We start from the raw sequence: 13190 nt of genomic DNA, 5'->3' as shown, positions 1-13190 counted from the left end.
TAGAAGCCATTCCAAAGCATCAGGATAGAAGTTAAAAATAAGTGAAGCCAAACCCAGCAAGGTTTTATGCTGTTCAGTATTTTGATCCTTTGAAGAGATATCAAATGCAGGTTTAGATCACATTTACATGAAGCTGATCTATCCTGATTAGGACCAGGAGAGATTTCCTGGACTTGTCCAGAGCAACTGTTTTTCCTTCACCTTGAAGCAGTGTCTCTCAGCCCACTAAATGACAAATCAAGCAAGTGGTATTAGGAATTCTCAGAAAGGTTTTCATATTCTATGTAGTATTTCTTGTCGTCGTGAAGATATTGAAATGTCTTATTAACTTCCCTATTCATTTCCTATCAGTGAACCATCCACAGATTGAAAAAGATTTGTCTCACTATCTTCGAGTAAACATGGATCTTGCTTATCTAGTTCTTGGTTGGGAAGGTCTTTTGGGGTGCAAAAATCCCCATTTAGGTCAAAAGGACAGTATATGAAGGGAAACAGATGGGAACTTAACTAAAATTGAAACTTGATTTTAAACACTGTATTACATCCTAAAATCAGAAGTATATCCGATCTTCGTGGGGACGTCAATGTTGGCTGTGCTGACCGGTGAGAGGGTAGGCTCTGAGACCCAGATTCTGGGGAGGGGTTGAGGAAAGCCCAGCCTAGGAAAGTGCCTCAAATGTCATAGGCACTTGGCCCCCTCTGGTTGGGACCCAGCCACCCCGCATAGCAAAGCTCACTCGGTAAAACATCGTCAGTGGTGTTCAGTACTGGGTGAGGGTGCTTTGTCCCCTAGAGCTGTTCCAGTCTCAGTCTCTGCAGCTCCACAGGGATGATCCCAACTGCGTAGGCCCCAAGAATATGCTCTGCCATGTTTGCAGAAGGCGCACACTCAATCCTTTATATGCTGGAAATAACTCCCTATGAGAAGTTGTGTCCGTATCTACCCCTAGGGCCTAACTCCGTGCGGAGTGGGGGCAGCCATGGATGAGCGGAACAGCTGCCGGAGAGCCGGATGTGGTTGGTGGTAAGAGCCCCGAATGTGGTTGGTTGAGTTTCTCTGGTCTAGACAATGGATCTGCTTTCAACTATCTCATCACATTGCTGGCCTTCCACGCCCGCACTGAAAAGGCAATAGTAAACCGCCTGTGATCTAGTCTCAACAAGGGTGTCTAAAGGTTAAGCACTCCATTAGTGCCTTCACTCAAGCTGGCGGACAGAAAGCTTCACACTTGGGTTTAAAAATTGCCTAAATTAGGTTGTGTTTTAATGCCGTACCCTCGATTTTTAAGGGGGACTCTGTGTGGCATCCTTGCCTGTAGAACTCATCTCTCAGTGTTCCCCAGATGAGACCCCACCAGCATGAGTTCCTTGTGAAATTAATACAAGAAAAATACATTTGCTTCCCTGAGGAACTAGTACATTTCTTCTTCTCTAATAATAAGACCGTATCTCCCTTTCTTTGCTTTGGCTGCCCGGGGACTTCAAGCCAAATTTTTATGTGTGTGGCTATATGAGCCCTTGTGGCCATTGTATTTGCATTCTTTTATCATTGTTCCTTCTTTTCTTTCTCTTTTTCCTTTCTTCATGAATTTATTTATTTTAGTCTTACCCTCATCAATTACTCTGAGAAAAGAGGCAGAGATACATTACTATTGTTAAAAAGTAGAACAATGTTTGGTAATTTTCAAAGTAAAGATTGTTCCACCTCAACATGATTATTGGCCAATTTCTAAGGACAACACTATGAATCATATTAATTGAGCTGCATATGGTGTTTCTTTTAAAGTATTATATATTTACATGAAAACACAGGAGATAAAATTAAAAAACACTTTTGTGTTTTGGTAGATTTAAGTTTCAGGAATTTGTCAATTCTACTTCTGAAAGACATATTACATCCTTTTGAAAGAACTGATATAGAATCAGATAATCATGCAGCTACTATCAGAGATTGAATCCTTCATTTTAAAATAAAGAATAAAAAATGAAAAAGGAAAGTTATTTATATTAGCTCAACGTCACTAATTTGCAGATACTATGACTGAAAAAAACAGTGGCTGAAAATCAAAAAAATTGTAAGAATTTAGTCACAGTAATGGCCTAGTTTCAAATGTCACAGAACAGTGTTTTCCCCCTATTGTCACTCCCCTTTTTCTTTTCTTTCCTTTTTTCTCTATGCTCCTTCTTTCCTTTCCTTTCCTTTCCTTTTCCACCACTCTCTTACTCAGAAACTTTTCTTTCTTTTTAGAGAATAGAGAATAGAGATCTATTTGCAGAGAACATCAAGGTGGTGCAATAAAAAGTGGGTAGTAGGGCTTCCCTGGTGGCGCAGTGGTTGAGAATCTGCCTGCCAATGCAGGGGACACGGGTTCGAGCCCTGGTCCGGGAAGATCCCACATGCCACGGAGCAACTAAGCCCGTGAGCCACATCTACTGAGCCTGCGCGTCTGGAGCCTGTGCTCCGCAACAAGAGAGGCCGTGATAGTGACAGGCCCGCGCACCGCGATGAAGAGTGGCCCCCGCTTGCTGCAACTAGAGTAAGCCCTCACACAGAAACGAAGACCCAATACAGCCAAAAAATAAATAAATAAAAAATAAAATAAAATAAAAAGTGGGTAGTATTAACAAGACAAAGGTTTATCATGTGCGTTTTAATTTTGAAGAACCTAAAAGACGAATAGGACGCTGTATTTTTGATGGAGACTGTACAGGTGGAAAAGTAAATTGGACAACTACTTGGGAGGCAGGGTTCTGGGAAGAAGGGAGCAGAACACAAAGACTGAAGAGAGACCAGGAGAGAAAGGACTCACAAGGAGGATTCTGCATTAATGGAAAAATTGAAAACAAACTAATAAACAAGCAACACTGTTTTGCATCATTCTCTGGATATCCATTAGTGATCCTATGATAGCAATATTTTCTTACTGGTAATGGATTGTTCTCTTTCACCCCTTCAGAAGTTAAGGACTTCATTAAGTAGTGATCAAAAGTTTAACTTAACCATAGAGCAATATGATTGCTCTATGTTGGAAAGAGATTCATGGTTTGGCTGAAAAAGTTTCTGAAGGAACAAATGGAGAGAAAACATATGAAACTGTTCTAGAAGCTGTTTCAACCAGACCAGAGATGTTTAACTTAGCTCCTTATCTGTTATCTAGAAAAATGAACTTGTGGATCCATCAGATCTGGTAGTACTTCCCTTCTGCCATCTTTTGGAAAGTTTGGTGCTTACCATCCAGTGACCCTGGACGTGACCAAGCATATCCTTCTCCAAGCTCAATGTCTGTGGAGCACAACTTAGGAGTTACTCAGACAAGCTACATGTTGCCCAAATGGGGTGAAAATGGACATGCCCTGGGCGATCGCTCCTGTTACTGTCGAGTCCTGTGCTCTCCCTCCTGTAGCTGCTGCTTCTGCACGGGTCAGAGCTCAGTCTCACTGGCAGGGAAAAGGTGCTGCGGCCCCCCAGAGCCAGGGATGTTATCCTTGTCACAGATGGAAAAGAGCAAGTTGAGATTGGATCACAAAGTGTTATTGTAAGTCACCAAGTTCATGTGCAAGTCATGAGAGAAGCGCAGAATCTCCGTTGAATGACAATGACAAGCACAGAACCCCTCAGCATGGAGCGCATCTCATAGGAAACTGATAACCAGATCCGCTCCCACCCAATCCGCTCCCCATTTCCCGATCTCATACATCCCCACCCTCGATCAAAATGAAGTCGACGATATACTTGTATAAATTCTGGCTATGCAGCTTTGAATAACTTTTCCCAAATGATGGGAATTTCTGGAAATAAAATACAGTGATTTCTCATCTAGAAATACATGAAATAACCACAAAAAGACACTCCCCCACTTTTTCTTCCCTAGTATAGAGCCTACGACTGAAATCAAATGAAGAAAAAATGGATACGATGTTTATTTCTTATCTGTGGAGTGTGATTTTAATAATTTCAATAGATTTCTCTATAACCCACCCATTTTTTTTTCCTCTTTCATTAAACTAAGGAAATTTCCAAGTGAAACACATGCTATTCTATGAACAATGGACCTGATAAGGGTTGGAACAAATTCCTCTTTCTGTCCCTATCTCTGAGTCTTATTTACCTACTTTTGTGAAAGTAGAATGAACGACATAGGGTAAGATAATCTAAGTATCTCTGACATGTTTATGAAATAAACCCTTGTACAACAAATCATTTACAACACTCACAGACTAGGTCACAAACTGAACCGTCCTCTTCACGTGCCCGTAACTCTGGATCAAAGAATGGCACTGAGCTTGCCGTGTCAGCTGTGACAAGTGCTTCAAGGTCAGTCTCCTTCTGTTGTCATGGCTTGAGCTCAGACCACGGTAGCACCGTTAGTCACCATCAGTTAAATATGCTACTTCTGTATATGTGGTTCGGAGGGTGGTTCTGGCTCTGGGTAGCTGAGGAACTGATGCAGTGTGGAGTCCAGACTTACTGGTTTCCAGCCTTGATGAGACCACCTCAGAGGTGAGGGGCAGCTCCTGAGGCCAAAAGAGACTTCAGGTAACCAAACAAAGTCCTCCAGGGCTTGTGGGAAAAGAAGTCATGCTGATCATAAGACAAAAGGCTGTGCTTGCTAAAGGTAGGGTGAGGATTCAGGACTCAGTGTTTAGTAAACCAAGATGGAGGAATCCAAAGCGGGGTGAGCAAAAGCGTTTTCAGAAGCAAAACCTCAAGTAGCAAGAAGGCTGCCGCTGCTCCATCTTCAAGGGCTGGCTGCCATAGACCCGCTACAGGTCGTGGGAAGACTCCTACTTTAAGCGCTGCCAATATGGAGGCCTAAGGGGGTTTAAAGCTTGCCTCATGAGCCTCTCTGGTGGCCTGCTTGTAGCCCTGTGGGTCCTGGGCCACCCCCAGAGACCCAGTCCCTTCCAGCAGCCCCTCTGTTATGCCTTCCTTCCAGCTCCTGCTCTAACCAGCTGAGAGGCCAGCTCAGGGCAACATGGGTGTCAGGATGGCTTGTCCTGCTTCTGACTTAAGAGGGAGCTCTGTAAAGGCCACTGGCTGTTGCAGAGCCTTTCTCGGCAAAAATCCTCGTGCTAGAAATGGCTTATCAAGGCCTATCACGGGATCTGTCTTGATGTTTTAAAACCTTTTGGGAAGCACTGTTACGTGATGCTCTGCTTCAGATAAGGGGTCATCCTGAAGAAATATAGTTCAAACTTACATTTGGTCCGTGTTTTAGAGTCCAGTCCCAAATGATACGTTTTCAGTGGAATCTAGAAACCTGCTGTCCAGTTTCAGGCTCACATCCTATCGGATCACTCATTCTGTCTAAAGGCTTTTGCTTGTTTTATTTCCCACACCTGCGTTGATCTGCCTGGGTTGCCATTTGTTTCTGCCTTTGAATGTTTTCATTAATAATAAATTATTGAAGAGGCTTAAAGCATCTTAGTATGCTCAGTTCCTAAGATAATCTCATGACGCATAGTATGCCATTACAGGGTCAGTTTTTCCCCATGGCTTTTGTCCCAGGGCTGTGGACTTTGCCAAGGTGTTCGTTCTCCCTCTAATGGCAGCAGAGGGGGCCACACTGTGTCAGACAGAAACAAATATTTCCAGAGCAACATTCTTTGCAGGTAGGAATCACCTGCTTTATTCCATTCCGGGCAGCAAAATACTGATGGCGGCACAGTGAGTCCATCAGGTGGGGTCCTCAACTTCGAACTTTTCAGAATTAACATTTGACAGTATGAGTGAACTCGGGCTCTGAAGTTTTCACTGTATTTTTTTCGTTTATGTATAAATAGTCTTTTTGTGCCCAGAGTAGACTAGATGTGGATGATGTAAATATAAATAAGATGTGGTTTCTGCCCTCAGAGAGCTCACAAGCCAATAGGAGAGAAAGATAGGACACAGGATGGTAAGTTTTGGTTTTTTTTTTTAAAGATTTATTGATTGATTGATTGATTACTATGTTGGGTCTTCGTTTCTGTGCTAGGGCTTCCTGTAGTTGTGGCAAGCGGGGGCTACTCTTCATCGCGGTGCGCGGACCTCTCACTATTGTGGCCTCTTTTGTTGCGGAGCACAGGCTCCAGACGCGCAGGCTCAGTAGTTGTGGCTCACGGGCCTACTTGCTCCGTGGCATGTGGGATCTTCCCAGACCAGGGCGCGAACCCGTGTCCCCTGCATTAGCAGGCAGATTCCCAACCACTGCGCCACCAGGGAAGCCCGGTTTTTTTTTTTTTTTTTTTTTTTTTTTTTTGACTGCGTTGGGTCTTCGTTGCTGCGCGCGGGCTTTCTCTAGTTGCGGTGAGCGGGGGCTACTCTTCCTTGCGGTGCACGGGCTTCTCATTGCGGTGGCTTCTCTTGTTGCGGAGCACAGGCTCTAGAGCGCAGGCTCAGTAGTTGTGGCGCACGCGCTTCGTTGCGCTGCGGCACGTGGTATCTTCCCGGACCAGGGCTCAAACCTGTGTCCCCAGCATTGGCAGGCGGATTCTTTTTTTTTTTTTTAAACATCTTTATTGAAGTATAATTGCCTTACAATGGTGTGTTAGCTTCTGCTTTATAACAAAGTGAATCAGTTATACACATACAATATGTTCCCATATCTCTCCCCTCTTGCATCTCCCTCCCTCCCACCCTCCCCATCCCACCCCTCTAGGTGGTCACAAAGCACCGAGCTGATCTCCCTGTGCTATGCGGCTGCTTCCCACTAGCTATCCATTTTACATTTGGTAGTGTATATATGTCCATGACACTCTCTTACCCTGTCACATCTCACCCCACCCCCTCCCCATATCCTCAAGTCCATTCTCTAGTAGGTCTGTGTCTTTATTTCCGTCTTGCCACTAGGTTCTTCATGGCTTTTTTTTTTTTTTTCCCTTAGATTCCGTATATATGTGTTAGCATACTGTATTTGTTTTTCTCTTTCTGACTTACTTCACTCTGTATGACAGACTCTAACTCCATCCACCTCATTACAAATACCTCCATTTCATTTCTTTTTATGGCTGAGTAATATTCCATTGTATATATGTGCCACATCTTCTTTATCCATTCATCCGATGATGGACACTTAGGTTGCTTCCATGTCCTGGCTATTGTAAATAGAGCTGCAATGAACATTTTGGTACATGACTCTTTTTGAACTATGGTTTTCTCAGGGTATATGCCCAGTAGTGGGATTGCTGGGTCGTATGGTAGTTCTATTTTTAGTTTTTTAAGGAACCTCCATAGTGTTCTCCATAGTGGCTGTATCAATTTACATTCCCACCAACAGTGCAAGAGTGTTCCCTTTCCTCCACACCCTCTCCAGCATTTATTGTTTCTAGATTTTTTGATGATGGCCATTCTGACCGGTGTGAGATGATATCTCATTGTAGTTTTGGTTTGCATTTCTCTAATGATTAATGATGTTGAGCATTCTTTCATGTGTCTGTTGGCAATCTGTATATCTTCTTTGGAGAAATGTCTATTTAGGTCTTCTGCCCATTTTTGGATTGGGTTGTTCGTTTTTTTGTTATTGAGCTGCATGAGCTGCTTGTAAATATTGGAGATTAATCCTTTGTCAGTTGCTTCGTTTGCAAATATTTTCTCCCATTCTGAGGGTTGTCTTTTGGTCTTGTTTATGGTTTCCTTTGCTGTGCAAAAGCTTTTAAGTTTCATTAGGTCCCATTTGTTTATTTGTGTTCTTATTTCCATTTCTCTGGGAGCTGGGTCAAAAAGAATCTTGCTGTGATGTATGTCATAGAGTGTTCTGCCTATGTTTTCCTCTAAGAGTTTGATAGTGTCTGGCCTTACACTTAGGTCTTTAATCCATTTTGAGTTTATTTTTGTGCATGGTGTCAGGGAGTGTTCTAATTTCATACTTTTACATGTACCTGTCCAATTTTCCCAGCACCACTTATTGAAGAGGCTGTCTTTTCTCCACTGTATATTCTTGCCTCCTTTATCAAAGATAAGGTGACCATACGTGTGTGGGTTTATCTCTGGGCTTTCTATCCTCTTCCATTGATCTATATTTCTGTTTTTGTGCTAGTACCAAACTGTCTTGATTACTGTAGCTTTGTAATATAGTCTGAAGCCAGGGAGCCTGATTCCCCCAGCTCCATTTTTCGTTCTCAAGATTGCTTTGGCTATTCGGGGTCTTTTGTGTTTCCATACAAATTGTGAAATTTTTTGTTCTAGTTCTGTGAAAAATGCCAGTGGTAGTTTGATAGGGATTGCATTGAACCTGTAGATTGCTTTGGGTAGTAGAGTCATTTTCACAATGTTGATTCTTCCAATCCAGGAACATGGTATATCTCTCCATCTATTTGTATCATCTTTAATTTCTTTCATCAGTGTCTTATAATTTTCTGCATACAGGTCTTTTGTCTCCTTAGGTGGGTTTATTCCTAGATATTTTATTCTTTTTGTTGCAGTGGTAAACGGGAGTGTTTTCTTAATTTCACTTTCAGATTTTTCGTCATTAGTGTATAGAAATGCAAGAGATTTCAGTGCATTAATTTTGTATCCTGCTACTCTACCAAATTCATTGATTAGCTCTAGGAGTTTTCTGGTAGCATCTTTAGGATTCTCTATGTATAGTATCATGTCATCTGCAAATAGTGACAGCTTTACTTCTTGTTTTCCAATTTGGATTCCTTTTATTTCTTTGTCTTCTCTGATTGCTGTGGCTAACACTTCCAAAACTATGTTGAATAATAGTGGTGAGAGTGGGCAACCTTGTGTTGTTCCTGATCTTAGTGGAAATGGTTTCAGTTTCTCACCATTGAGGACGATGTTGGCTGTGGGTTTGTCATATATGGCCTTTATTATGTTGAGGAAAGTTCCCTCTATGCCTACTTTCTGCAGGGCTTTTATCATAAATGGGTGTTGAATTTTGTCGAAAGCTTTCTCTGCATCTATTGAGATGATCATATGGTTTTTCTCCTTCAATTTGTTAACATGGTGTATCACATTGATTGATTTGTGTATATTGAAGAATCCTTGCATTCCTGGGATAAACCCCACTTGATCATGGTGTATGATCCTTTTAATGTGCTGTTGGATTCTGTTTGCTAGTATTTTGTTGAGGATTTTTGCATCTGTGTTCATCAGTGATATTGGCCTGTAGTTTTCTTTCTTTGTGACATCTTTGTCTGGTTTTGGTATCAGGGTGATGGTGGCCTCGTAGAATGAGTTTGGGAGTGTTCCTCCCTCTGCAATATTTTGGAAGAGTTTGAGAAGGATAGGTGTTAGCTCTTCTCTAAATGTTTGATAGAATTCACCTGTGAAGCCATCTGGTCCTGGGCTTTTGTTTGTTGGAAGGTTTTTAATCACAGTTTCAATTTCAGTGCTTGTGATTGGTCTGTTCATATTTTCTATTTCTTCCTGGTTCAGTCTCGGCAGTTTGTGCATCTCTAAGAATCTGTCCATTTCTTCCAGGTTGTCCATTTTATTGGCATAGAGTTGCTTGTAGTAATCTCTCATGTTCTTTTGTATTTCTGCAGTGTCAGTGGTTACTTCTCCTTTTTCATTTCTAATTCTATTGATTTGAGTCTTCTCCCTTTTTCTCTTGATGAGTCTGGCTAATGGTTTATCAATTTTGTTTATCTTCTCAAAGAACCAGCTTTTAGTTTCATTGATTTTTGCTATTGTTTCCTTCATTTCTTTTTCATTTATTTCTGACCTGATCTTTATAATTTCTTTCCTTCTGCTGGCTTTGGGGTTTTTTTGTTCTTCTTTCTCTAATTGCTTTAGGTGCAAGGTTAGGTTGTTTATTCAAGATGTTTCCTGTTTCTTGAGGTAGGCTTGTATTGCTATAAACTTCCCTCTTAGCACTGCTTTTGCTGCGTCCCATAGGTTTTGGGTCATCGTATCTCCATTGTCATTTGTTTCTAGGTATTTTTTGATTTCCCCTTTGATTTCTTCAGTGATCACTTCGTTATTAAGTAGTGTATTGTGTAGCCTCCATGTGTTTGTATTTTTTACAGATCTTTTCCTGTAATTGATAGCTAGTCTCATAGCGTTGTGGTCGGAAAAGATACTTGATACGATTTCAATTTTCTTAAATTTACCAAGGCTTGATTTGTGACCCAAGATGTGATCTATCCTGGAGAATGTTCCATGAGCACTTGAGAAAAATGTGTATTCTGTTGTTTTTGGGTGGAATGTCCTATAAATATCAATTAAGTCCATCTTGTTTAATGTATCATTTAAAGCTTGTGTTTCCTTATTTATTTTCATTTTGGATGATCTGTCCATTGGTGAGAGTGGGGTGTTAAAGTCCCCTACTATGATTGTGTTGCTGTCGATTTCCCCTTTTATGGCTGTTAGTATTTGCCTTATGTATTGAGGTGCTCCTATGTTGGGTGCATAAATATTTACAATTGTTATACCTTCCTCTTGGATTGATCCCTTGATCATTATATAGTGTCCTTCTTTGTCTCTTGTAATAGTCTTTATTTTAAAGTCTATTTTGTCTGATATGAGAATTGCTACTCCAGCTTTCTTTTGATTTCCATTTGCATGGAATATCTTTTTCCATCCCCTCACTTTGAGTCTGTATGTGTCTCTAGGTCTGAAGTGGGTCTCTTGTAGACAGCATATATATGGGTCTTGTTTTTGTATCCATTCAGCCAGCCTGGCAGGCGGATTCTTAACCACTGCGCCACCAGGGAAACCCCTGGTAAGTGTTTTGATGAATTTGCATATGATCTCGTTGGCACTCCAAGGAGGTGGGATTTCAACTTGGGGAGGCAGTTCTGACACACTTCCCCGGAGGAGCTGAATCTTGAAATAAGCATTTGCCTAACAGGGTCGGGGTGGGGCATTCCATAAAGAAGGGGCAAGGAATCAAAAGGAATGAATCTGGGGGGCCGAGCGAGGGGGACAACGTCAAAGAAACTCGGTGAGGCCAGCAGGAGCGGATGACGGGGGACTCTTTGTCAGTAGTTGGGAGGCCCTGAAGTATTTGAAGCAAAAGAGGGACATGCACTGAACTCTACAGTTATATATGGTTAAAATAGTATGTTTTATATTATGTGACTTTTACCACAATAAAAAAAAATTTTTTTTAAGTGACATGCTCTGATTTGTGGGCTTTTTTTTTTTTTTTTTAAGAAAAATTAATGTGGCAGCAGAGTTATAGATGGGCTAGGGAGATGTGGAATGGAGACAGAGACCAGTTCAAAGGTGATTGTAATCTCCAGGAAGATGCTGGGAGGACCTAGATCGGGCCAGAGCTGGAAGGGAGGCACCTAAGAGATCTTAAAAGGATCCATGTAGCCATGAGTCAGCAAGACTGAGGGCCGACTCTCAGACTTTGTGGGTGAATTATGGTATAATTCATAGTGGCGGCAGATCGTCTTTTTTAATTTCAGCTTTACTGAGGGATAATTGACGTATAAAATTGTAAGATATTTAAAGTGTACGTTGTGGAGATTTGGGACACATATACATTGTGCAAGGGCTCCCATCTCGGTAATGACCACACCCATCACCTCACGTATTTATCCTTTTTTGCCTGTGAGAACATGATACAGTGCTGTCAACCATAGTCACCATGTTTTACGTTAGATCCTCAGACCTTATTCATCTTGTAGCTGAAAGTTTGTACGCTCGTACCAATCTCTCCCTATTTCCCGCCAACTCCCAGCTCCTGCAACTACTTTTCTACTCTCTGTTTCTGTGAGTTTTTTTTTTTTTTTAGAATCCACATATAGGTGATACCATGCAGAATTTGATTTTCTCTGTCTGGATTATTTCACCTAGCATGATGCCTCAAGTGTTTTTTTTCACTCAAAAATAAATTGTTATATTATTTCCGTGTCAATCAATACGCAACTTGAAGTCATTTTAAATGCCTGCATCATACTTTGGGTACATGTGTACCATAATTAACCTGATCAGTTTTTCCTCGGAGCCATTTAGTTTCATTGTTTTTTACTAAACAATAGTGTCTTAAGTGTCAAGTTTGGAATTTGATTTTACCCTACTTACCAGCTCAGAAGTAAGCTTGTTGCTGTCTTGTGGATGCTGGCAGATGACACAAGACTCCTGGATCAGAGACAAGGGACTTTATTACCTACAGCACAACAGACAGCAGGAGTATCAGCGTGGCATTGGTTCCGTTGGTTCCACTGGCCCCCGAACCCCACAGCAGTGGTTCCCTGGGCCCGGATGGATGCGGTGCTTGCGGTGGGTGGGTTGGCATTACAGCCGAGGAATATCGAGCTTAGGGAATCGCCTTCTGCTGGGTAAGCAGTAAGCAAGCCCGCTCTCTGCCCCGGGAGGAGACATTACCTCATCCTTCAAGGTCACTTGTTTTAAGCGCAAGTGTGAGAAATGGCCTGGGTAAAGAGTGGTAAGGATGTTGTATTCTTGGCATACCCAGCAAGGTGTGCAGGAGCACGAGAGAACTGTGAAGGACTGTCTCTGAACAATAAACATCCTTTCCTATACATTTACAAATATCTTTAGGAGGGAATTCCCTGGCAGTCCAGTGGTTAGGACTTGGCACTTTCACTGCCGAGGGCCCGGGTTCAATTCCTGGTCAGGGAATTAAGATCCCCGCAAGCTGCTCAGCACAAACCACCCCCCCCAAAAAAAAAAAAAAAAAAAAAAAGGATGGAAAAATATCTTTAGGGTAAATACAGAGGAATGAAATCACTCAACCAAAGAGTTTGCACTGCTGTAGACATTCTGTACTTGTTACCAGTGTTACCAGATGACCTTCTAGAAACTTCCTCTTGCAGGTTTGCTTTCTCAATTGTGTTCTGTAAAATGACTGTTGTGTTTCCCATGTTGGCCCAGGAATGACTTCCTCTCATCTGAGCACTCAGGCCCATGTTGGTGTTCTCTGCTTTTCCGGGGATATGTCTCGTTGTATTAACAGGGGGGATATTTTAGCAGGGCCATTTCCTGATTGGTGTCAAGCTGAAAATAGATTGCTTGCCCCAGGTTGGTGGGAACAGAAATGCTAAGATAAGCAACAGCCTCTCCTCCCCACACCCTACCCTGCCTGTAGCAGGTCAAGTCTCTTCCTATTCAGGAGGCCCAGGGCTCTGTTTTCTCATTTGATCTAACACTGCAGACAGGTGGTATGTTGTATCTGTGTGCTTGTAGGTGAATTTTAATGACATTTCAAGGCATCCTGAAAAACAAAGTAATTCTTTGGATTGCTTTTGTCAAATAATAAAAATATTTGACATAAATCTCATTGGGAACA

General features: G+C 41.9%; 1 protein-coding gene across 17 annotated transcripts in view; it reads right to left on the bottom strand.

Moving 5' to 3' along the window:
* Positions 1–205: 205 nt before the first annotated feature.
* Positions 206–13190, bottom strand: part of LOC137768757 (uncharacterized) — a 99534-nt gene continuing 86549 nt past the window's right edge. For 8 of the 17 annotated variants that reach the window (XR_011074801.1, XR_011074799.1, XR_011074781.1 and 5 more), the window contains 2 exons: positions 11963–12047; positions 3900–4515 (listed from right to left, as the gene is read on the bottom strand). The gene's annotated coding sequence lies outside the window, so the exon portion shown is untranslated. Of the gene's footprint in view, positions 226–3312; positions 3486–3899; positions 4516–10838; positions 10926–11962; positions 12048–13190 lie in introns of those variants that run through there. The other 9 variants (XR_011074792.1, XR_011074788.1, XR_011074780.1 and 6 more) reach the window with 8 other exon arrangements.

The sequence above is a fragment of the Eschrichtius robustus genome, chromosome 8 (genome assembly GCF_028021215.1).
Source record: "Eschrichtius robustus isolate mEscRob2 chromosome 8, mEscRob2.pri, whole genome shotgun sequence".
In the NCBI taxonomy this organism is placed as follows: domain Eukaryota; kingdom Metazoa; phylum Chordata; class Mammalia; order Artiodactyla; family Eschrichtiidae; genus Eschrichtius; species Eschrichtius robustus.
Note: the sequence above shows the minus strand (reverse complement) of the source record. Positions and strands in the feature narration are given on the sequence as shown.